This window comes from Cervus elaphus, chromosome 1, assembly GCF_910594005.1.
Source record: "Cervus elaphus chromosome 1, mCerEla1.1, whole genome shotgun sequence".
NCBI lineage: Eukaryota > Metazoa > Chordata > Mammalia > Artiodactyla > Cervidae > Cervus > Cervus elaphus.
Window position 1 is genome coordinate 91,218,132 of NC_057815.1, and position 19,771 is coordinate 91,237,902.

Consider the following 19,771-nt stretch of genomic DNA (forward strand, 5'->3'; position numbering starts at 1 on the left):
ACTATATAAAAGAATCTCTTCAGTTCTCTAAAATAGAAACAGTTATACCTGTATTCAGGTAATCATCTGGTAAATACACTATATAAGCAGGCAAAATACCTAGTTTTATCCTCCCATTCTGTTGCTTAATTGTTCATTCCCTAGGATCCCAGGCTCCCATTCATGAAATAAAGTGATTAGATAATCTCTGAAGATCTCCCCAGATTCCAGTATTGTGTGATTTCTGATCCTCCATTAATTTGAGGAAGACATCTGTTTACCTCTCTCCTGCCTTCCCTTGTCTGCTTGATACATTGAGACTATAAAAAGTAACAAATACAGTGGCAATTTCATTACAATTCCTGTGCCTCAGTTTACTTCTTTGTAAAAATCAAGGTAAAGATAATATCTCTTTATATGGTGTTTTTGAATAATTCGTTCCTAAATATGAAAGTTCTTAAAGCAGTATCTGGAAAGTACTATATATTTAATAATTACTGGCCATCCTCAACAATTACTAAGGGCTTCCCTGCTGGCTCCGATGGTAGAAATCTGCTTGCCGTGAAGGAGACCAGGGTTCAATCCCTGGGTTGGGAAGATCTCCTGGAGAAGGGAATGGCTATACACGTCAATAAATATTTTTGCCTGGCGAATTCCACGGACAGAGCCTGGTAGGCTACAGGCCTTGGGGTCACAAAGAGTCAGATACAACAGCAAATAACACACACATGATTACTAACTATAAGATCAAGGCCCAGAGAAAATGTAAGTACACCATCTTAGGAATTGTATCTTGTGCTATCCTTCCCTGAACAAGATAGGAAATATTATTAATATTAATACCAGAAACTTCAGAGATAGAGTCGTGGTCAGCACACAGCTCTGATACTCAAATGCGAGTCTTCACCTCCTTAAATACTTTTTCCTTCTTTCTTGGAATAAGCATGCAGTACCTAATTTACAGGACTACTGTGAAATGTAAATAAGCTTACATATATAGAACTTGATGCTCAAAAACATGCTAGTTTCCCCTCCTTCCTCTTGGAACCCCATAGTGTTATAAACTTAGGAGGTCCTCACATTATTTGAGTGGTAGTAGATTCTAGTAATTAAGGTTATGAGTTCTGGACCTACATAGAATGAGATACTGGCTCCAAAATTGACTTGGAGCGTAATCACAGATAAAATATATAAGCTCAGCTTCTTCACCTATAAAATGAATAATACTGTAATTAACTCTGAGATCTGCTGTAAAGATGTGATGAGGTCACATATAACAGCTTAGGACAGAAACTGGTATATATTAAGATAAAACATTTAGTACATATTCACTGTCATTGACATCATATATGTCATATCAATGGACATATTGTATTATTCTTACTATATGTTTTGAATAGCTTATTTAAAATATGCAGTATTGTAACACGGGATAAATATGGATAAGACATAGCAGAGCTTCCAGGCCATAAGCCGTCTGCTCTTTCTTACCTGGAGGCTGGGGCTGCTCACTTGGGGGAAACAGCCTATCATTGAGCAAAACCTTTCTCTTTGGTCTGCGTTGAGCTGCCTTCCCCACATTTCTGAACATAAATGTACTGCTTATTTCAGCCAGTTAGTATTTTTGTTTTCTTTCTTTTGAATTAATTAACCTTATCCAAATTAGACAGATGTTTATGTTCCCCTTTGATAATTTTTCTTCATCTCAACTAAACTTAGGAAAAAGAAACCTACCACTTAAATACTATCCATTCAAGTAGCTTGTTTGAAAATTTCATCATACATTTTTGCTTCTGCATAATCTTAGAAGCATACTGGTGTTTTGATTTTATTTTATTTTTTAATATATCTTCTGTTCCCTTGCTGCAATACTGTACACTTATCTGCTGGACCAGTGCATTCTTCTTCATATTAAACGTTTTTCCATAATGGAATCCAAAGAGCTAATCATATGATTAAATTTGTGAAATATGAAAAGACAAGTAAATCTAGTAATATTTTGATAGCTGCTGAGGGACATGGCACTGATAACTTTAAGAGCTCATGTGCAAATCACCATTCATGACAGTTGAAGCCAGGTTTTCCCAAATAGTAAAAATAGCATTTTAAAGTTTCTGGAATTTTTCAGAGGTTAGTTAGAAGGCTTAGACCATAAATACAATCAGAATGATTCAAATATTCATTTTAAGGGAAGTCACTATTATAACTAGGAACTGGATTTAACTTACCAGCTGCTTAACTCATCAGACAGATTTCTTATAAGATGAGGCTTCACACCTAAGATAAAGTCAGAATATTAAAAATTATCATTTCCATGCAGTAATCCATCTCTAATTGCATAAAATCTTACAAGAGAACTCATGAGTTCCACTGTTACAGATATGTTTGGTAAATTGAACTAATTTTGAGATTTTTTTTTAGCATGCAGTTTTTCCATTTCTAAAAAAAAAATAAATGTGTCTCTGTGATATTTTACCTTTGTCTCTATAGAAAAGTTACACATATACATAATATATTCTGCTTGATGTTAAATTGGCATTTAAGGAGAATTCTGACAAAATGTGTAATATAGAAAAGGTCTCAATATCTCTGAAGATATAGAAATTTCCCATCAGTATACTTCACCAAAGATGTAAACCATAGCTTCAATTTCTCAATTTCTACCTAATAAATAAATATGCCAAAGTTCTTAATTACATTTCCCTATTGCATCAACATCCAAACCACTGAGATCAGACATGGACATGGAGCCTATGAGGAGATGGAGTATATAATGACTATGGACGTAAAGTATATAAAGCTCGTTTGTCAGGACAGGGCAGAATCAGTTAGCTGAGGGAGACTGAAGTCAGCTGTCATGGGAAATATTGAGAACACTACAGCTAGAATTAAAAGTTCAGAGAGTAGACCCAGGATTTAAGACTTAAATTTTCCTGGGGAAAAAAAAAAAAAAAAGCTTGTTAGGGCATTATAATTTCTGGCTGATGCCTGGAAAAGACTCCTATGCTTTACCCCTATGCTTTTATTTGTGGGGGGGAAACTCACATGCCCCCATGGGCTCTCTTGCAGATGCACAGACAATTTCCCAATTTATCTTTGTAAGGCAAACTCCTTTCTAAAAAGATATGCTTTTTTCAGATTGAATTTTCCATGTGTATATTGCAGAAAACATATTTTAAAAAGAACTGTAACAAAAATAAAATGGTCTCACAAATTTACTCATATAAAAATATTTACTACCTCCTAATTCTAAAAGGTCTGACTTGGACAAAACTTACTATGGAGAACGCATTTGTTGTTGTTTAGTCGCTAAGTGATGTCCCACTCTTTTGCAAATCCACAGAATGTAGCTTGCCAGACTCCTCTGTCCATGGAATTTTCCAGCAAGAATACTGGAGTGGGTTTCCATTTCTTTCTCCAGGGGAACTTCTTGACCCCGGGATCAAACTCACATCTCCTGCATTGGCAGGTGGGTTCTTTACCATAGACCACCAGGGAAGCCCTAGAGAATGTATTTAGTGGTGAACAAAACAGCCTTTGTCCTCAGGGAGGCTGGAGACTAAGGAAAGAGACAGGCAATGAAACAAACAAGAAAATAAGTGTATACTTACAAATAGTATATTTTAAATAAACAAATAGGAAGTTGTGGGTCATTTCTTTTCAATCTATAGAAGTTTTAGTCAAGTGTAAATCTTGAACATTTTTATGTTATACAGATATTTATTCCTTAGTTGCCTCTTGAATTTTACTTTATGTAATTTCATAAGACAATTGTATTTTCTCATCCATTTTTTACCTGAAAATGTAGTTTTTATATTTGTTGAAAAGCTGAAATCATATGACTGAATTAATCTTTTAAGAAATGTACTTAATCTTTATTGTTTGTCTGAAAGCTTCTAAGATCTTTTCATGTACCATTGGGTTTTTTTAAACAGTCAGTGGGTACCTGTGAATGGATCTATTTCTATAGTTTCTTTAAAGTTTACCATTTGTCAAAGGATACATTTTAAAAGAGAATATAATTGAATTTTTATGCAAATGATGAATGGACATGTCAAAGATTCTATTGAATTTATTATTAATATTTAATGTAGAAACCAGTAAGATGTTACCATCAGTTCAGGCAACAGTTCACCACATATTTATCATCAGTAAGGGGTGTTAAAATGAATTTATAAGTTGACGCAAAATAGTCGAATATCCAACGGGCTGTCATTAATTGCATTTCACCTGACACAATTTGAATTTCTACTTCCAGGCATTGTTGATGTTGATATTATTTTGTGTGAATCAACTTCTCTATTTTGAGTTGTAAAATGTCTTAGCCAAGAATAATGAAAGGTAGATAATAACCTGAATGCAAGAACTAGTAGGGTCACTCACCAAACGACAAAGAATCTCACTGTGCTTTCTTGATATTATATGTGCTATTAATGATCCATCTGAAGAGAGAAGTATGGCTGATGCTCTTGAGAACCTAAGAAGGGAGGAGATTACAGTGCAAAAGTGAAGGAGCTAAATCATAATTCCCTGGTTAATGGTTGATATTGACAATGCAGTGTTTGCTTGTTTATCTTATTAAACTATAGTTTATTTACAATGTTGTGTTGGTTTCAGGCATATAGTCATGTGATTCAGTTCATATATATGTGTGATCATATGTATGTATATTTTCCATCTCAGATTACTTTTCATTATAAGTTATTACAAGATATTGAATATAGTTTCCTGTGCTATACAATAGATCATTGTTGTTTATTTTATATTTGGTAGTCTGTAACTGTTAATCCCAAATTGCCAATTTATCCCTCCCCTCCCCATTTTCTTTTGGTAACCATAAGTTTGTTTTCTGTGTCTGTGTATTTTTCTGTTTTGTAAATAAGTCTATCTGTGTAATTTTTTTTTTTTTTTAGAATCCACATATAAGTGATTGCATGTATTTGTTTTTCTCTGTCTGACTTACTTTACTTAGATTTCTTGGTCCATCCATGTTGCTGCAGACTCCAAGTTTTTTAATAATCCACATTCACAACTTTTATTCCAAGAATAAAAATAAGACAGAAATATTTGTGTTAATTTTTGAAGTTTTATTTTTCAATAATACAAGTCTGGTTGGTTGGAGGATAGGGCTTCTGAAGAAGGGGGAAACTTTGAGGGTTGGCGGGTCTTCTTATTAAAGACCCTGCTTATTTCATACCAGAAAGTGATCTTTCACTTTCCCGCTCTGTTATATTCTCTGACGTGTATACTGTGCATGCCCTATCCAGGAGTTCTCAGATAGCCGTCAAGAATTAGGTTTAAAACAACAATAAGCAAATATGTTAGGATCTTTTTATAAGCATTTCTAGCACATACTATTTTTAGGTTTATTTGTTGGGCATTTTAAACTGAGTCATAGAACTATGCTATTTTTCTTTTTTATATTATGAACCCATTTTAAGAATCCTCAACATTGACAACTCATTTTTATCTAACATGGCTCTCTCTACAACTTGAAAACAAATTCTCATGCAAGTACATCATATCCAAGAAGTTTTCTAAGACTTCTGAGATTCTGCCCATTCCTAATCAGTTATCTAGTGGCCTGATCTTGCTACTAGTCATTTCTGACATTGGGCAAAGGAGCTCCAGGATGACTACTGGAAAAACTACCATTAACTTGAACAGTGCCAAAGATGTGCCCATTGACTTTAAGTGATATTCTCCACTTGCCCACTCTAAGAAAAAAACAATTTCCCCAGTAATAGGTGCCCACTGCACGCTGCGCTCTGCTTAGTCACTCAGTCGTGTCCTGCTCTTTGGGACCCCTGGACTGCATCCTGCCGGGTACCTCTCTCCATGGGGATTCTCCAGGGAAGAATACTGGAACAGATTGTCATGCGTGCCTCCAAGGGATCTTCCCAACCCAGGGATTGAACCCAGATCCACCACATTGCAGGTGGATTCTTTGCAGTCTGAGCCACCAGGGAAGCCTAGTAATAAGAGCATGACATTAACATGAGCCCCATTCTCACACCCTCACTGCTCCGAAGGAAAGTTATTATCAGAATGGTTACATTTCTGATGCCTAACAGGAGATTGGGCAGTAAAACAGCTCATTCGTATTCAGCACTGACTGTGTGACCAAGCAGTGTTTCAGTCCAGCACATATCCTCACAAGACTGTGTGTTGGGCTATTATTATCACTTGATGGATGATCTGTTGAGCATATGTCCCAGTCCTCATGGTTAGTAAGCAATTCTGGGTCCAGAACACATGCCCATAACAAATATACACCATCAGGTGCTAGAATTAGCCAGAGTTGCCATTCACATTTACACGGACAGAGTTGGGAGAGACAGTTCCTTTGAACAAAAGAAAAGAGATTGATGTGGGGCTTAGGTAAGAGTACTGGTGTTGGACATATGAGAAGCTCCAGATCGCCACTGGCTACAAAATTATCAGAGTAGAAAGCTATATTTTTAAGAAATATAGTTGCAGGTCCAAAATTTGGTCTTTTAGAATATTCTTTAAATGATGCAAGTAAAATGTTGGAATTATCTTCTAAATCATTGCTACCCGGAATTGTCTGTATTGAATAAAGTCACATACAAGAATGGGCTCTGTGGGTTCTCGGTGTGGATTTGTATTACATGATGCCTTTGATATCTAAATTGATATTTAGATATGCTAAATATCTAAATTGATTACACAGCCAAAAGATCAGAGGGGAAGAGGAGATATAAATAAGAAAACAAGAAAACTAGAAAAGAGCACATCAGAGAATCTGGATAAATCCAGGGAGTTGTAAGCTTTTGCTCGTACTTAAACCTATATATTGCTAAAACAAAATGAAACAAAAAAGCATATAAGGCAAGCATTATACATTTTAAAGTCTTCATGGTAGAAAATTCATATATTCAACAAGTTCAGCGGTGGGAATCAGAGGTATCTTAGTTCATTTCCTCTCTTACTGCGATATGGCACCAGAGTTTCTTTATGGCATTCTTCATCTCCAAGTTTCTCAGCGTGTAGATTAGAGGATTAAGCATGGGAGCAATGATGGTATAAAAAAGAGCGAACACTTTGTCTTCTGGTAAAGTAGTTGCTGGTCGAATGTAAATGAAGAATAAAGGAGCGAAAAAGAGGACCACCACAGTGATGTGGGAACTGCAGGTGGAGAGAGCTTTGCGGCGATTCTCTACAGAGTAGGACCTGACCGTGTATAAGATCACAGCGTAAGACATCAATCAACAAGACCACGAAAGTCACCAGGCCCATCAGGCCCGAATTGGCGACGACGAGGAGACGGATTCTGGTGGTGTCAGTGCAGGCCAGTTTCAGCAGAGGATACACATCGCAGAAGTAATGATCTATTTCGCTGGGCCCACAGTAGGGTAAAAGGATGGCCAGGAGAAACTGACCAAAGGAATGCAGGAACCCCCCAGCACAGCAAGCAGCGATCATGGCAGCGCACTTCTGTCTGGTCATGATCAGAGTGTAGCGCAGAGGCTTGCAGATGGCGACATAGTGGTCATAGGCCATCCCCGTGAGGAGGAAGACCTCGATGCCCCCAAAGAAGTGCATGGTGAAGAGCTGGGTCATGCAGCCCTTGTAGGAAATGGTCTTCTTTGCTGCCAGCAAGTCAGTGACCAACTTGGGGGTCACAGTGGAGGTGTAACAAAGGTCTGAGAAGGAGAGGTAACTCAGAAAGAAATACATGGGCTGCTTCATAAGTTGACTGGAGGTGATCGAGATCGTGACAAGTAGGTTTCCAATCAGAATTGCAGTGTAACAAAGTAAGAACAGTAAAAAACAGAGAATTTCAATTTCCTTTTTCTGAGAAAGTCCTAGGAGAATAAATTCTGTAATGTTATTCCTATTTTCCATGACTCAGAGCAGTTTGTAGCTACCTGAAATTAAATAGTTATCAATCTATAAATATGTAAATACGATGATGTATATTATTCCTGGTCATGGGCATTTTATAATGGAAAGCATTCAAAACTTGAAGAAAAAGATTTGATTTTTATTTTGAAAGGCTTTTCTTGCATTCTTTTTGTCCCTTTCTGGAAAATGTTAATTCCTGATAAACAACTTTGATACCCGATTTAAAAACAAACACTGTAGAATGTAGCAAGCATATTTATGCAACCATTCTATTAGCATGTATTAACAAACATAACTGGATATTATGCCTTGATAGAATTCAAGAAATGGTACTGTAGAAAAAAAGCGGTCATCCGTTTCCTATTTTCACCATTTGTTATTGAGAAAATAGACACAGAAATGAAACTTTGACAGAAAATACAAATGCACTTATATGTGGATAATGTTATATGTGAGAAATTTCCTTCCATCTGTCCTAGGTGGAAATGTGATAAGTAGAAAAAAAAATCAACCAATTTGGAATCTTGAGGTATATATACATGGCCAAAATCAGTTATATATCTGTTGTGCCTAATTTACAGACATGATTAATTTATAAGTGTGCCTAATTTACAGATAGGATATGATATTTTATAGTCAAACAAAAGGATAACAAGCAAAGTATAATTACCTCTATTTTTTCAAAAGGTATCATCTCAAACTTTAAAAATATTTGTTTTAGACATTCAGTAAGGCAAAGAATGCTCAAACTACCACACAATTGCAGTCATCTCACACGCTAGTGAAGTAATACTTAAAAATCTCCAAGTCAGGCTTCAGCAATACGTGAACCGTGAACTTCCAGATGTTCAAGCAGGTTTTGGAAAAGGCAGAGGAATCAGAGATCAAATTGCCAACATCCGCTGGATCATCGGAAAAGCAAGAGAGTTCCAGAAAAACATCTATTTCTGCTTTATTGACTATGCCAAAGCCTTTGACTGTGTGGATCACAATAAACTGTGGAAAATTCGGAAAGAGATGGGAATACCAGACCACCTGACCTGCCTCTCGAGAAACCTGTCAGGAAGCAAGAGTTAGAACTGGACATGGACCAATAGACTGGGTCCAAATAGGAAAAGGAGTACATCAAGGCTGTATATTGTCACCCTGCTTATTTAACTTATATGCAGAGTACATCATGAGAAACGCTGGGCTGGAGGAAGCACAAGCTGGAATTAAGATTGCCAGGAGAAATATCAATAACCTCAGATATGCAGATGACACCACCCTTATGGCAGGAAGTGAAGAAGAACTAAAGAGCCTCTTGATGAAAGTGAAAGAGGAGAGTGAAAACGTTGGCTTAAAGTTCAGCATTCAGAAAACTAAGATCATGACATCAGGTACCATCACTTCATGGGAAATAGATGGGGAAATAGTGGAAACAGTGGCTGACTTTATTTTTCTGTGCTCCAAAATCACTGCGGATGGTGATTGTAGCCATGAAATTTAAAGACGCTTACTCCTTGGAAGGAAAGTTACGACCAACCTAGACAGCATATTGAAAAGCAGAGACATTACTTTGCCAACAAAATTCTCCCTAGTTAAAGCTATGGTTTTTCCAGTAGTCATGTGTGGATGTGAGAGTTGGACTATAAAGAAAGCTGAGCACCGAAGAATTGATGCTTTTGAACTGTGGTGTTGGAGAAGACTCTTGAGAGTCCCTTGGGCTGCAAGGAGATCCAACCAGTCCATCCTAAAGGAAATCAGTCCTGGGTGTTCATTGGAAAGACTGATTTTGAAGCTGAAACTCCAATCCTTTGGCCACCTGATGCAAAGAGCTGACTCATTTGAAAAGACTCTGATTCTTCATTTGCTATTATTTTCTCCCAATCTGAAGGCTGCCTTTTCACCTTACTTATAGTTTCCTTTGTAGTGCAAAAGCTTTTAAGTTTCATTAGGTCCCATTTGTTTAGTTTTGCTTTTATTTCCAATATTCTGGGAGGTGGGTCATAGAGGATCTTGCTGTGATTTATGTCGGAGAGTGTTTTGCCTATGTTCTCCTCTAGGAGTTTTATAGTTTCTGGTCTTACATTTAGATCTTTAATCCATTTTGAGTTTATTTTTGTGTATGGTGTTAGAAAGTGTTCTAGTTTCATTCTTTTACAAGTGGTTGACCAGTTTCCCCAGCACCACTTGTTAAAGAGGTTGTCTTTTTCCCATTGTATATCCTTGCCTCCTTTGTCAAAGATAAGGTGTCCATAGGTTCGTGGATTTATCTCTGGGCTTTCTATTCTGTTCCATTGATCTATATTTCTGTCTTTGTGCCAGTACCATACTGTCTTGATGACTGTGGCTTTGTAGTAGAGTCTGAAGTCAGGCAGGTTGATACCTCCAGTTCCATTCTTCTTTCTCAAGATTACTTTGGCTATTCGAGGTTTTTTGTATTTCCATACAAATTGTGAAATTATTTGTTCTAGTTCTGTGAAAAATACCGTTGGTAGCTTGATAGGGATTGCATTGAATCTATAGATTGCTTTGGGTAGTATAGCCATTTTGACAATATTGATTCTTCCAATCCATGAACACGGTATGTTTCTCCATCTGTTTGTGTCCTCTTTGATTTCTTTCATCAGTGTTTTATAGTTTTCTATGTATAGGTCTTTTGTTTCTTTAGGTAGATATACTCCTAAGTATTTTATTCTTTTTGTTGCAATGGTGAATGGTATCTCAAAAATATACAAGCAACTCCTGCAGCTCAATGCCTGAAAAATAAATGACCCAATCAAAAATTGGGCCAAAGAACTAAACAGACATTTCTCCAAAGAAGACATAAAGATGGCTAACAAACACATGAAAAGATGCTCAACATCACTCATTATCAGAGAAATGCAAATCAAAACCACAATGAGGTACCATTACACGCCAGTCAGGATGGCTGCTATCCAAAAGTCTACAAGCAATAAATGCTGGAGAGGGTGTGGAGAAAAGGGAACCCTCTTACACTGTTGGTGGGAATGCAAACTAGTACAGCCGCTATGGAAAACAGTGTGGAGATTTCTTAAAAAACTGGAAATAGAACTGCCATATGACCCAGCAATCCCACTTCTGGGCATACACACTGAGGAAACCAGATCTGAAAGAGACACGTGCACCCCAATGTTCATCGCAGCACTGTTTATAATAGCCAGGACATGGAAGCAACCTAGATGCCCATCAACAGATGAATGGATAAGGAAGCTGTGGTACATATACACCATGGAATATTACTCAGCCATTAAAAAGAATTCATTTGAATCAGTCCTAATGAGATGGATGAAACTGGAGCCCCTTATACAGAGTGAAGTAAGCCAGAAAGATAAAGACCAATACAGTATACTAACACATATATATGGAATTTAGAAAGATGGTAACGATAACCCTATATGCAAAACAGAAAGAGAGACACAGAAATGCAGAACAGACTTTTGAACTCTGTGGGAGAAGGTGAGGGTGGGATATTTCAAAAGAACAGCATGTATACTATCTATGGTGAAACAGATCACCAGCCCAGGTGGGATGCATGAGACAAGTGCTCGGGCCTGGTGCACTGGGAAGACCCAGAGGAATCGGGTGGAGAGGGAAGTGGGAGGGGGGATCGGGATGGGGAATACGTGTAAATCTATGGCTGATTCATATCAATGTATGACAAAACCCACTGAAATGTTGTGAAGTAATTAGCCTCCAACTAATAAAAAAAAAAAAAAAAAAAAAAAAAAAAAAAAAAAAAGACTCTGATGCTGGGAAAGATTGAGGACCGGAGGAGAAGGGGACGACAGAGGATGAGATGGTTAGATGGCATCACCGAGTCAATAAAAGACATGGGTTTGAGTAAACTCTGGGAGTTGGTGATGGACCAGGAGGCCTGGTGTGTTGCAATTCATGGGGTCTCAAAGAGTCAGACACGACTGAGTGACTGAACTGAACTGAAGGCATTTTAGGATAATAGTAGGTTTCACTTGAGTTTTGGTTTTACACAGTGTCTTATTCATTTGCATAAATTTCTTCTTTCTAACTGATGTACTCAAACTCTTCAACTCTTCCTAATAATCAGTCATCTTGAAAATGTTTGTTTCTTTCTGTTCCTACATCACACATCTTAGTATCTCAGGCAGGCTTTTCTCTCTTTAATTTCTGTTATTTTTACCTCCTCTCCTCCTAGCCACTGCTATAAAGTAATGTAAGACCAGTGCTAATAATGTGTTTATAACCATCACACCTTTGAACAAACCAATAGCTTTCTATTGGCAGAAGTTCAAGAAGCATAGACTAGGGGAAACTACTGAGAATTAATCATCACACTAAATCACACCAAAATTCTCTACTTCAACTATATAAAACACAGAACCTTAGTATTTAAAATATTTTATTTCACTCACTCCAAACTTCAGAGCCAATATATTCATAATTCATTTTCAAATCTGTAATGCTCCTCTCCTTCTTTTTCATTTTCAGAGAAATTGCCATTCAAATCTGTGTACATAAAGTGGGGTTTGGAAGAGGAAAACTGCAAATCTATCTGGTGTATGAGAGTTACCATCAAGGCCCACAAGATGACATTTAAATAGTATCATACTGAATAATGAAGAGGGGATATTTGTAGTGGTCAAATAAGCCGTCTCCTTCAACCAGCACTAACAATTATGCTTTAGGCTTTTAATCATTCCCAATAATTTAAAAGCATGTAATTCTCTATTCTAATTTCTCCCCTAAATTTTATTCTTCTTCTGATTTTGTGGGAAACACTGCAAGTTAAATATTCAATCACAGATTATTCTTTATATAATACTTGATTTGCTGCATGATCAGTTAACTTACATTTTCTCAGCCTTTTTTCCCCCTTACTATTTGTCTAAAATTCTGCCTCTGTGAGACTCTTTATCAGATAACAGACCAAATTATATTTGAAAAAGACAATGTAAATGCCATTTTGATGAGTGTTTGCACTAAAAGTGGAAAATCAATGAAATGATTATGAATTATCAAGAAAATAAACAAATACTTTTAAAATGCAGGTTATTTTGTCTTACCAATATTTGAATATTTCAGGCAAAATTGAAATTTTTTTTTAAAATAGCAATCATGTAAATGCACTCAATCTACTCTATTAGGAAGAGAGGGGAATATGTGAAAAATTCCTAAAAATTAATTTGCTTTTTAAAATATAAAAACTGTATAGTGCATGACTGAAAAACTATAGCCTGCATTCCTGAACAACTTGAAAGCATTTCTCCTATTTTCAATTATTTCTATAGAAATAAAAAAGTATGACTCATGTCTAAAAGTATCACAGCATTTTCACATTTAAAAAAATAAGTATTATATCATCTTAAGAGAAGATATTCTTTAAAATGAAGCAAAGTATTTTCTCCTTCATCTCGTTGTACTATTTTCTAACTTGTTGACTTGAGTATGCCACATCCCTTTTTTGTATTTCAGTTTAGGCATCAATGAGCAATGGGAGTTAAACTATATCTTTAAGGATCTCTGCTGGACCTGAACTTATTGTCCATGGTTCTGACGTAAATTTTGAGGAGTCATCAGCTGAATGTTGATGATGATTGTTTTCCAAACAAATCAGAGTAAATTTACAACTCCTCACCAGGTTATTGTCTCTCTTACCTCTTATAAGATTAACTGATCCAGTCTCAGAAAGAAGCACAACTCCTTGAGCTCTCCTTTAATTTGGATCCTTTAGAGAGTGCTATTTTAAGTTCCTTTTATCCAATCCAGGTATATGGAAATCTATGTCATCTATGGTTCATACTTAAGTGTTCTCTGAAATCTCTAATGATTCCATGAAGTAGTGAAGCTGGACGAGCAGTTCCAAATCAATATTTGTTCAATACTATCACAGAGTATTAAACTCCAGCTACTTCCAGGTAGATTTCACTAACGACAGCCCACCACGCGGTGGTTGCCCAAATATTCTAAGTCTTATGGTTCTTAGAACTAATTACCTTGCTTCATATTTTTATCTGATTATTGTCAGATACTATTAAACGCTTTAGCTTATCTCTCTAAAAAAATCTTATCTTGGTGAGAGTTAGGACCAGTGCCTCATTTTCTACCTGAAATGAACAAAATTAAAAATGAAACAAAACAAAATTCATGCATTTCAGATCTATGTTGAATAGTGAATGCTTAACTTTGGAACAGATTACGTAAACTCTGAGCCACCTTACTTGTTTAACCTCTAAAGAAAGGAAAATAAAACTCATTATTAATTAGTTATCAACTACTATGTGCCAAGAGTTGTACTAGGTGGAAAAAAGACTAAAATCACCTAGGAGACTTCACTGAAATTCTCATTTAGTAAGTTAGTTACCCAGTTCTCCTATAATAAGATTGTGACTGGATAATGAAATGATGAACTATGAAGGATTTGATGTATTAGATTATACAATACATTCCTCATTTAATCAATTGTAGTGCACTTTGTCTCATCATGAATTAAATTATTAATTATATTAGTTTTCTCATTATATCCTCACTCTATACTTTAAGTGTTCAGTATGTATTTGTCAAAGAAATAATTTTATTTCAATATTTGATAGAATGAAATTAAACTTAATTTTAATTGTGTCATTATCAATATAATTGTTTTGAGACATAAAAGCACAGAATCTTATAATCATATTTACTTCAGAAAGATAGAGACTCAGAAAGATCAACTTAGGATTGTTTTTCTAATTTTTCCTAGTATTCTGTCTATTAGTAAAAATCATTTGAAGTTCACACAAACCCATCCCTGTAACCTTTCTCCATTGTTCACTCCCTTGGCTTACTGTGGAGACTAGACCCTTAAGAGTAGTCTAATATATTCAAACTCAGTCACTTGCCCTAAAACCCTGGTTGTCTCCAGCCTGGGTGGTTTCCAAAATGTACAGAACTAAATCTGAGCATGCTCCATTCACCACTCTTTCATTTATTCTGAATAATTATTCAGATCAACTTCATTAACTTCCTATTTTAATAAATAGCTCTGTCTTGGTTGAAATGCAATAGAATAAGTGGTGTTAATACAGGAATGAGAAACTCAAGCTACAAATATGGCACATTCAGGCAATTAATAGAAAGTAAGAGCAGAGTGATTTAACATACTCTGTGCACTCCAGTGCTCTTGCCTGGAAAATCCCATGGACGGAGGAGCCTGGTGGGCTACAGTCCAGGGGGTCGCAAAGAGTTGGACACAACTGAGCGACTTCACTTTCACTTTACACTTTCACTTTACACTTGCATGCACTGGAGAAGGAAATGGCCACCCACTCCAGTGTTCTTGCCTGGAGAATCCCAGGGATGGGGGAATCTGGTGGGCTGCCGTCTATGGGGTCACACAGAGTTGGACACGACTGATGTGACTTAGCAGCAGCAGTACTACTTGAGGTTTTCCTTAACAGATTTTCTGTATCCTTAACAGAAATATAAGTCACCGACTTTCTGCTTTACTTGTTTCCCTTTAATATTCCCCAAGTTATGAAAAAATGTTTATTACTGTTATTGTTTATTACTTTATGCAACTGACATAGGAAGGGTAAGTTATCACACATGAGTTGTATAAAAAATATATAACCATGAAAGAGATGCTCTATGTTACCAGGTAGGTAGAGCAATAGTTTCAAATATTGACTGTATGTAAATGTGGCTAAAGTTTTCTTACAAACATTAGCCAGAGGGCAAATGATCATTAAATTATATTTAGATAATTAATTCTAAAATCATATTGATCAAGCAATAGTAATTAATTGTGGGTTGATTAAAGAAAAGTCAACTCATGTCCAACTCACCAGATATTTGGCTTAAATCTAAGGTACATGTAGTATTTCACAGTACCATACCTTAAGTTAACCAGTAAATTTTATGACTATGTAGTAATATGTCTCATTATACAAATAATTTTGAAGAAATCTGAAAAGAGAACTTACCTGCTCTCTAAGGTAATGTGTCCAGCTTTTTTCTTAAGCAAACTCAAAAGGCTTTTTCCAGTTTTATTTTAATATTTAAGAGAATAAAATGGGGCACCATCAGCATTTATGTTGGCAACTTTTCTTTATTTCTCTTTAAATAACACTTTTATTATATTCTATGGTGAACATAAAAACAAAGACAACACAAGGTTCCTATCTGATTTCTAAAAAACTTTACCTGGGAGATACTTAACTTGCAGACACTTATTGCAGTATCTCTGTGAGGTTGGAAATTCCCTTTGGGATAATTTGACCAAAGTGAAGCTGAACTTTTGGAACATTATTCAAAGACCTAAAAATAATTATATCGACCAAGCCATATTTTCCCTATGTGTATATGGAAACTAAGCACAAATCAGCTTCTATTTTAATATGGTGACAATTGTGAGCAAAACCCTAATGACTTGGAAAGAAAGCTCATAATACCCACACCTCAGAAAGAAGAGGTGAGGAAAGAAAAGGAAACTCTGAGTTGCAGGTAAAAGGAAAGCACTGATGCTGCCCCAGTTGACAGTTTGTGGAGGATGCTGGTTATTCTAGCATGCATCTCCTAAAGTCTATTAATAATAAAACCTCTTTGAAAAGTTGTCACAATCTATTCTTTACTTCTCAGTGTCCTTCACTGTTGATTATTCTGTCAACAAGTCACCCAAACATCTCCCTTATATACCTCATCCCTGTAATGGAAGATAATACCAAGCCTTTTTGTGATTGTTCATGTTTGTCTTATTTCTCAGTAACATTTTGAGAATATTTTCTCTTTGACAGCATTTTATGCAGGCTCCAGAGACCATATTCCTCAAATGTATTAACATTTTAAAAAATGAAACTTCAACAACTTTAAGTGCAAAACAGTGGCATTAATTACATTTAAAATATTGTGCAACCACTACGTATTTCCAAAACATTTTCATCACTCCACACAAAAACTTTGCACCCATTAATAATAACTCCTCAGCCTCCTATCCCTCTAACTGATGTCCTGTAATACACTCTGCCTCTAGGAACCTGCTTCTTATCTTTCATGTAAATGGAATCACACAATGTTTGTTTCTCCTGTTGTTTTAAATTAATCAGTTACTTTGGCCATATCGGGTCTTAGCTGTGGCACAGGGATCTCTCATTACTCTACCTGGATGCTTCAGTGCAGTGTGGGGTCTCAGTTGCTCCTCTACATGTGGGATCTTAGCTCCCAAGTAGGGACTGAACCCGTGTCCCCTGCACTAAAGGTGGTTTCCTAACCACTGGACCACCAAGCAGGTCCCCTATCCCTTTTTTAAAACTTGCAATTTAATCTTCAGTTCAGTTCACTTCAGTAGCTCAGTCATGTCTGACTCTTTGCGACATCATGGACTGCAGCACACTAGACCACCCTGTCCATCACCAAACCCTGGAGCTTACTCAAATTCATGTCCACTGAGTCGATGATGCCATCTAACCACCTCACCCTCTGTCATCCCCTTCTCCTCCTGCCCTCAATATTTTCCAGCATCAGGGTCTTTTCCAATAAGTCAGTTCTTTGCATCAGGTGGCCAAACTATTGCAGTTTCAGTTTCAGCATCAGCCCTTCCAATGAATATTCAGGACTGATTTCCTTTAGGATGGACTGGTTGGATCTCCTTGCAGTCAAAGGGACTCTCAAGAGTCTTTTCCAACACCACAGTTCAAAAGCATCAATTCTTAGGTGCTCAGTTTTCTTTGTAGTCCAACTCTCACATCCATACATGACCACTGGAAAAACCATAAATTTGACTAGATGGACCTTTGTTGGCAAAGTAATGTCTCTGCTTTTTAATATGCTGCTTAGGTTGGTCACAGCTTTTCTTTCAAGGAGCAAACATCTTTTAATTTCATGGCTGAGTCACCATTTGCAGTGATTTTAAAGCCCCCAAAATCCAGGTCTCTCAGTTTCCACTGTTTCCCCATCATTTGCCGTGAAGTGATGGGACCAGATGCCATGAGCTTAATGTTCAGAGTGTTGTCCTAGCCAGCTTTTTCATTCCCCTCTTTCACTTTCATCAAGAGACTCTTTAGTTCCTTTTTACTTTCTGCCATAAGGGTGGTGTCATCTGCATATCTGAGGTTATTGATATTTCTCCTGGCAATCTTGATTCCAGCCTATGCTTCATCCAGCCCAGCATTTCTCATGATGTACTCTGCATATAAGTTAAATAAGCAGGGAGATAGTATACAGCCTTAACATACTCCTTTTCCAGTCTAACTGGTTCCAACCCATTCTAACTGTTGCTTCTTGACCTGCATACAGATTTCTCTGGAGGCAGATAACATTGTCTGGTAGTTCCATCTCTTGAAGAATTTTCTACAGTTTGTTGTGATCTATACAGTCAAAGGTGTTGGCATAATCAATAAAGCAGAAATAGATGTTTTTCTGGAATTCTCTTGCTTTTTCTATGATCCAACAGATACTGGGAATTAGATCCTTGGCTCTTCTGCCCTTTCTAAATCCAGCTTGAACATCTGGAAGTTCACAGTTGATGTACTGTGGAAACCTGACTTGGAGAATTTTGAACATTACTTTGCTAGTGTGTGAAAGTGAAGTCGCTCAGTCATGTCCGACTCTTTGCGACCCCATGGACTATAGCCCACCAGGCTCCTCAGTCCGTGGAATTTTCCAGGCAAGAGTACTGGAGTGGGTTGCCATTTCCTTGTAATTGTGTGGTAGTTTGAGCATTCTATGGCATTGCCTTTCTTTGTGATTTGAATGAAAACTGACCTTTTCCAGTCCTGTGGCTACTGGGAGTTGAAACCCAAGGATTTTGTACTCCAAGGCCAAATTTGCCTATTACTCCAGGTATATCTTGACTTTTGACTTTTGCATTCCAGTCCCCCCAATGAAAAGTGGGCTTCCCTCATAGCTCAGATCATGAACACCTTATTGCCAAATTCAGACTTAAATTGAAGAACGTAGGACAAACCACTACACCATTCAAGGTACGACCTAAATCAAATCCCTTATGATCATACACTGGAGTGACAAAGAGATTCACGGGACTAGATCTGACAGACGGAGTGCCTGTTGGACTATAGACGGAGGTTTGTGACATTGTACAGGAGACAGGGATCAAGACCATCCCCAAGAAAAAGAAATGCAAACAAGCAAAAGGGCTGTCTGAGGAGGCCTTACAAATAGCTGTGAAAAGAAGGGAAGCGAAAAACAAAGGAGAAAAGGAAAGATATGCCCATTTGAATGCAGAGTTCCAAAGAATAGCAAGGAGAGATAAGAAAGCCTTCCTCAGTGACCAATGCAAAGAAACAGAGGAAAACAATAGAATGGGAATGAGATCTCTTCAAGAAAATTAGAGATAGCAAGGGAACATTTCATGCAAAGATGGGCTCAATAAAGGACAGAAATGGTAGGGACCTAACAGAAGCAGAAGATATTAAGAAGAGGTGACAAGAATACACAGAAGAACTGTACAAAAAGGATCTTCATGACCTGGATAATCATGATGGTATGATCACTCACCTAGAGCCAGATGTCCTGGAACGTGAAGTCAAGTGGGCCTTAAGAAGCATCACTACGAACAAAGATAGTGGAGGTGATGGAATTCCAGTTGAGTTCTTTCAAATCTTAAAAGATAATGCTGTGAAAGTGCTACACTCAATATGCCAGCAAATTTGGAAAACTCAGCAGTGGCCACAGGACTGGAAAAGGTCAGTTTTCATTCCAATCCCAAAGAAAGGCAATGCCAAAGAATGCTCAAACTACCACACAATTGCACTCATCTAACAAGCTAGTAAAGTAACACTCAAAATTCTCCAAGCCAGGCTTCAACGGAATATGAACCGTGAACTTCCAGATGTTCAAGCTGGTTTTAGAAAAGGCAGAAGAAGCAGAGATCATCCTTTGAATCATCGAAAAAGCAAGAGAGTTCCAGAAAAACATCTATTTCTGCTTTATTGCCTATGTCAAAGTGTTT

At 37.0% G+C, this 19,771-nt stretch overlaps 1 pseudogene; it reads right to left on the minus strand.

The window, feature by feature from the left end:
• Positions 1 to 6,911: 6,911 nt before the first annotated feature.
• Positions 6,912 to 7,848, minus strand: LOC122710172 (annotated as a pseudogene).
• Positions 7,849 to 19,771: the final 11,923 nt, after the last annotated feature.